We start from the raw sequence: 6,797 nt of genomic DNA, 5'->3' as shown, positions 1-6,797 counted from the left end.
ATCTTCCGTCAAGATAGAACTGCCAAAGGGGGAGGAGTCGCAGTCTACTGCAGAGATAGCCTGCAAAGTAATGTCATACTTTCCAGGTCCATACCCAAACAGTTCGAACTACTAATTCTGAAAATTACTCTCTCCAGAAATAAGTCTCTCACTGTTGCCGCCTGCTACCGACCCCCCTCAGCTCCCAGCTGTGCCCTGGACACCATTTGTGAATTGATCGCCCCCCATCTAGCTTCTGAGTTTGTTCTGTTAGGTGACCTAAACTGGGATATGCTTACACCCCGGCAGTCCTACAATCTAAGCTAGATGCCCTCAATCTCACACAAATCATCAAGGAACCCACCAGGTACAACCCTAACTCTGTAAGCAAGGGCACCCTCATAGACGTCATCCTGACCAACTGGCCCTCCAAATACACCTCCGCTGTCTTCAACCAGGATCTCAGCGACCACTGCCTCATTGCCTGTATCCGCTACGGGGCCGCAGTCAAACGACCACCCCTCATCACTGTCAAACGCTCCCTAAAACACTTCTGTGAGCAGGCCTTTCTAATCGACCTGGCCCGGGTATCCTGGAAGGACATTGACCTCATCCCGTCAGTTGAGGATGCCTGGTCATTCTTTAAGAGTAACTTCCTCACCATATTAGATAAGCATGCTCCGTTCAAAAAATGCAGAACTAAGAACAGATACAGCCCTTGGTTCACTCCAGACCTGACTGCCCTCGACCAGCACAAAAACATCCTGTGGCGGACTGCAATAGCATCGAACAGTCCCCGCGATATGCAACTGTTCAGGGAAGTCAGGAACCAATACACGCAGTCAGTCAGGAAAGCTAAGGCCAGCTTCTTCAGGCAGAAGTTTGCATCCTGTAGCTCCAACTCCAAAAAGTTCTGGGACACTGAAGTCCATGGAGAACAAGAGCACCTCCTCCCAGCTGCCCACTGCACTGAGGCTAGGGAACACGGTCACCACCGACAAATCCATGATTATCGAAAACTTCAACAAGCATTTCTCAACGGCTGGCCATGCCTTCCGCCTGGCTACTCCTACCTCGGCCAACAGCTCCGGCCCCCCCGCAGCTCCTCGCCCAAGCCTCTCCAGGTTCTCCTTTACCCAAATCCAGATAGCAGATGTTCTGAAAGAGCTGCAAAACCTGGACCCGTATAAATCAGCTGGGCTTGACAATCTGGACCCTCTATTTCTGAAACTATCCGCCGCCATTGTCGCAACCCCTATTACCAGCCTGTTCAACCTCTCTTTCATATCGTCTGAGATCCCCAAGGATTGGAAAGCTGCCGCAGTCATCCCCCTCTTCAAAGGGGGAGACACCCTGGACCCAAACTGTTATAGACCTATATCCATTCTGCCCTGCCTATCTAAGGTCTTCGAAAGCCAAGTCAACAAACAGGTCACTGACCATCTCGAATCCCATCATACCTTCTCCGCTATGCAATCTGGTTTCCGAGCCGGTCACGGGTGCACCTCAGCCACACTCAAGGTACTAAACGACATCATAACCGCCATCGATAAAAGACAGTACTGTGCAGCCGTCTTCATCGACCTTGCCAAGGCTTTCGACTCTGTCAATCACCATATTCTTATCGGCAGACTCAGTAGCCTCGGCTTCTCGGATGACTGCCTTGCCTGGTTCACCAATTACTTTGCAGACAGAGTTCAGTGTGTCAAATCGGAGGGCATGTTGTCCGGTCCTCTGGCAGTCTCTATGGGGGTGCCACAGGGTTCAATTCTCGGGCCGACTCTTTTCTCTGTGTGCAGACGACACCATTCTATACACTTTCGGCCCGTCATTGGACACTGTGCTATCTAACCTCCAATCGAGCTTCAATGCCACACAACACTCCTTCCGTGGCCTCCAACTGCTCTTAAACGCTAGTAAAACCAAATGCATGCTTTTCAACCGATCGCTGCCTGCACCCGCTTGCCCGACTAGCATCACCACACTGGATGGTTCCGACCTTGAATATGTGGACACCTATAAGTACCTAGGTGTCTGGCTAGACTGCAAACTCTCCTTCCAGACCCATATCAAACATCTCCAATCGAAAATCAAATCAAGAGTCGGCTTTCTATTCCGCAACAAAGCCTCCTTCACTCACGCTGCCAAGCTTACCCTAGTAAAACTGACTATCCTACCGATCCTCGACTACGGCGATGTCATCTACAAAATGGCTTCCAACACTCTTCTCAGCAAACTGGATGCAGTTTATCACAGTGCCATCCGTTTTGTCACTAAAGCACCTTATACTACCCAGCACTGCGACTTGTATGCTCTAGTCGGCTGGCCCTCGCTACATATTCGTCGCCAGACCCACTGGCTCCAGGTCATCTACAAGGCCATGCTAGGCAAAGCTCCGCCTTATCTCAGCTCACTGGTCACGATGGCAACACCCATCCGTAGCACGCGCCTCAGCAGGTGTATCTCATTGAGTATCCCCAAAGCCAACACCTCATTCGGCCGCCTTTCGTTCCAGTACTCTGCTGCCTGTGACTGGAACGATTTGCAAAAATCGCTGAAGTTGGAGACTTTTATCTCCCTCACCAACTTCAAACATCAGCTATCTGAGCAGCTAACCGATCGCTGCAGCTGTACATAATCTATTGGTAAATAGCCCACCCATTCTCACCTACCTCATCCCCACAGTTTTTATTTATTTACCTTTCTGCTCTTTTGCACACAAATATCTCTACCTGTACATGATCATCTGATCATTTATCACTCCAGTGTTAATCTGCAATATTGTAATTATTCGCCTACCTCCTCATGCCTTTTGCACACATTGTATATAGACTCCCCTTTTTTTTCTCTACTGTGTTATTGACTTGTTAATTGTTTACTCCATGTGTAACTCTGTGTTGTCTGTTCACTCTGCTATGCTTTATCTTGGCCAGGTCGCAGTTGCAAATGAGAACCTGTTCTCAACTAGCCTACCTGGTTAAATAAAGGTGAAATAAAAAAATAAAAAGAAATAAAAAAAATAATGGGGATCCTCATAAAATACTAAATCCAGTGCATTTGAATAAACCTCCCACCCAGTCATTTGAACTCAGAGCATGTAAAAGTAATTGGTCAGTTAGTATGGATTGTGTGTGTTACCTGGGTGCGGGAGCTGTCTCTCTGTTTGGAGCTATCCTAAAACTCAGTTAAAAGGCACTTAGCTATTTGTCACAAATGTAATACTTGCTGACTCCTCTCTTGACTCCTCTCCTGACTCCTCTCTTGACTTCTCTCCTAACTCCTCTCCTGACTCCTCTATTGACTCCTCTCTTGACTCCTCTCCTAACTCCTCTCCTGACTCCTCTCCTGACTCCTCTCCTGACTCCTCTCTTGACTCCTCTCTTGACTCCTCTCTTGACTCCTCTCTTGACATTCTTTGGGTGTGCTTAAAGATGGCATCCTGGTGAAAAGTGCAGGCTTTCTTTCCTGGAGGGAAGTGAGAAAGCCTGGTATGAAAATTCTGTATTCACCTTTCAAAATAAATGTATGGTGAATTTGTTGTTGATATCAGTGACGTAAAGTACTTAAGTGTAAATACATGAAAGTACTACTTACGTAGTTTCTTTGGGTAAGTTTACTTTTTACCACTTTATAATTTTACTTCACTACATTCTTGAAGAAAAGTATGTATTTTTCACTCCATACATTTTCCTTGACACCCAAAAGTACTCGTTACATTTTGAATACTTAGCAGGACAGGAAAATTGTCTAATTCAAGAGAACATCCCTGGTCATCCCTACTGCCTCTAATCTGGCATACTTACTAAACACATGCTTTGTGTGTAAACTATGTCTGAGGGTTGGAGTGAGCCCCTGGCTATCCGTAAATAAATTAAAAACAAGAAAATGGTGCCGCCCGGTTAGCTTAACTTTCACTTCAGTCATTTTCAATTATGACACCTTTACTTTTACTCAAGTATGACAACTTGGTACTTTTTCCACCATTGGTTGATATCAGGTTGATATGATTGTTCGTGTTGCTATGCTTTGCTTTATCTTGGCCAGGTCGCAGTTGTAAATGAGAACTTGTTCTCAACTATTCCTACCTGGTAAAATAAAAGGTGAAATAAAATGTTTTAAAAATACGAAACATTTCAAGAACTTTGAAAGTTTCTTCAAGTGCAGTCGCAAAAACCATCAAGTGCTATGATGAAACTGTCTCTCATGAGGACCACCACAGGAAAAGAAGACCCAGAATTACCTCTGCTGCAGAGGATAAGTTCATTAGAGTTACCAGCCTCAGAAATTGCAGCCCAAATAAATACTTCACAGAGTTCAAGTGACAGACACTTCCACAACATCAACTGGAGACTGTGAATCGGGCCTTCATGATCGAATTGCTGCAAAAATATCCACTACTAAAGGACACCAGTAATAAGAAGAGACTTGCTTGAGCCAAGAAACACGAGCAATGGACATTAGACCGGTAGAAATTTGTCCTTCGGTCTGGGGTCCAAATGTGAGATTTTTGGTTCCAACCGCCATGTCTTTGTGAGACGCAGTGTGGGTGAAAGGATGATCTCCACATGTTTATTTCCCACCGTAAAGCATGGAGGAGGAGGTGTGGCGGTGCTTTGCAGGTGACAGTGATTTATTTAGAATTCAAGGCACACTTAACCAGCATGAATACCTGCAGCGATACACCATCCCATCTGGTTTGGGCTTAGTGGGACTATCATTTGTTTTTCAACAGGACAATGACCCAACACACCTCCAGGCCGTGTAAGGGCTATTTGACCAAGAAGGAGAGTACCAAGAGAAGTCATGACACACACAGTACTGACTTCCTTCCACATGCTCCCATGAACAGTTGAGCCACTTTCAAGTAATATAACAGCATAAAGGCACATCAATGAGTTTCCTTTGTTGTGATCCTTCCCTTGTGACGCCTGCACATCTCTTGTCCCATGAGTCCGTTCAATTAAAGTTTTATTGTCACATGCACAAGTAAAGTTAAATGTTTAAACTTGCAAGATCTTGTCTTTCTCTTCCTTGTTTTTCTTATTGATGTTTAGCGGAGGAGAGTGAGGCCGTGGACAGTGAGAGGTCTGTATGGGTAGGGGGGGGGGGGCTCCGCCCTCTGGACCCTGGTCTCTCCGCCCCTCTCCACCCTGGCCTCTGGAGTTGTGTGCTCCTGGTGGACATACTGTGTCAGATTGAGGTGTGATGGTGGAGCGGTGGACTCTCTCTCTGCCCCCCTTCTCCTCCTCTGGGGTTCAGGTGGGGGGGGGCACAGTAGTGCTGGATTTCTCAGAAGAGGGTCCCCAGGCCTCATGTTTCCATGCCGCCGGAGGGACAGCAGGGGAGGGTGCAGCTGAAGCAGCTTCAGTCCTGAGCTGTAGGGAGCAGGGGTTTGTTGTTCTGTGGGAGGTTGACAAACAAAGATCCAACCACCTGCATCAGACACATGAAGTTGATCTACTGCAACTGAAGAGAGAAACACAAATTAAATAGTGCTTAAATAGCTACATACATTCACTATTTCCTTTTCCTCTGCCTCGTCTGATGTTCATACTTATCTGCACCAGTATAAATAGCACGTCCTGCAGCAGCTGTCTGACGGTCTGTCTGGGCAGGTAGTATTGGTGCTCCTCTGGGGCAGTCATCCATTAGGGTCTGCTGTCTGAGTCCCAGCCTGAGGCCATGCCATGGGGAGGGGTTGGAAGCTGGTCTGGGAAGGGGAGTAAGATCCTGGACCCTCACTGGGAGGTCTGAAGAGGAGAAAACAGACCAAGGGAATGTTTCAAATGCCATTTTTAAGGTAAGTGAACCAAAGTATTCCTGCAATGTTATAATATGGATCAAAAGGAATACAAAGCAATATACAGCTTGTTTCTGTTTACGCTCGCTTACATATCTCTTGTCCCTTCTACAGTTATATCTGATGGTCTTCTCAGGGAGCCATGAGACAGCATATTCTCTACCTCCTCCTCTCTAAAACACACAGAAACATTCATGTAAACAAAAACATTGTGTAAATGTACTATTCCAAAAAGCAAGGACAGAAAACAACCCCTCTAGTAACTGGCTGCCTTGGTTAGAATCCACCGTGTCTGTCATACCATACCGTAGCTTCTGTCACCATAGTAACACTAGCCTACCAACTCACCTCAGCCAACCAGCCATGATTGCTTTTGGCTCTGGTGTCAAAAACTAAATGAGAACATGAGTATGTTCATAAATAATAAATCAGTGACATTTTGTTTGGGTTTCCAACACACAGAACTCACTGTGAGCTGATGTCATCTTCTCTCTCTGAGCACTGCAAATCTGCTTGTGTTAATGCCTGGGGAAGAAACACGACAGGAACACTTAGTGACTAGAACCATACAGGAATGGCCTTATTGTCAGAGATCACCTGGTCTTGTGGGCTCAGTGTTCGGTGGAGACTCTTGATGTGGACAGAGATGTTGGGGATGAGCACCATCCAGCAGCCTGTCAAGCACGGGGAACTGGGCCTCCAGCTTGGACTCCAGCTGCAGCTCCACAGCCTCCATGGAGGCCTGGGGCCCAAACGTCCAGCACTCTGATGTCTGCTCCCAGGGAACAGAGTTCTGACTCTGAGGTGAGGAGGCCTCTGAGGTGTGGGTTTTGGAGCTGGGCTGGACTGCATCCTGAGCCCAGGGAAGGGCAGGGCTCTGGCAGACATGCTGGGTCTGGGAGTTGGTGGGCTCGTGGTGGAGAAACCAAGAGGGTGGTTCAGGGATGGTAACGAAGACAGACTGGCTTGTAGCAGTGTCCATCTCTGAACATGGGGGCGTGGCATCCGTCTCTCTGGC

This window comes from Oncorhynchus nerka, linkage group LG22 (genome assembly GCF_034236695.1).
Source record: "Oncorhynchus nerka isolate Pitt River linkage group LG22, Oner_Uvic_2.0, whole genome shotgun sequence".
Lineage (NCBI taxonomy): Eukaryota > Metazoa > Chordata > Actinopteri > Salmoniformes > Salmonidae > Oncorhynchus > Oncorhynchus nerka.
The sequence above is the reverse complement of the archived record's forward strand: the minus strand, read 5'-3'. Positions refer to the sequence as shown.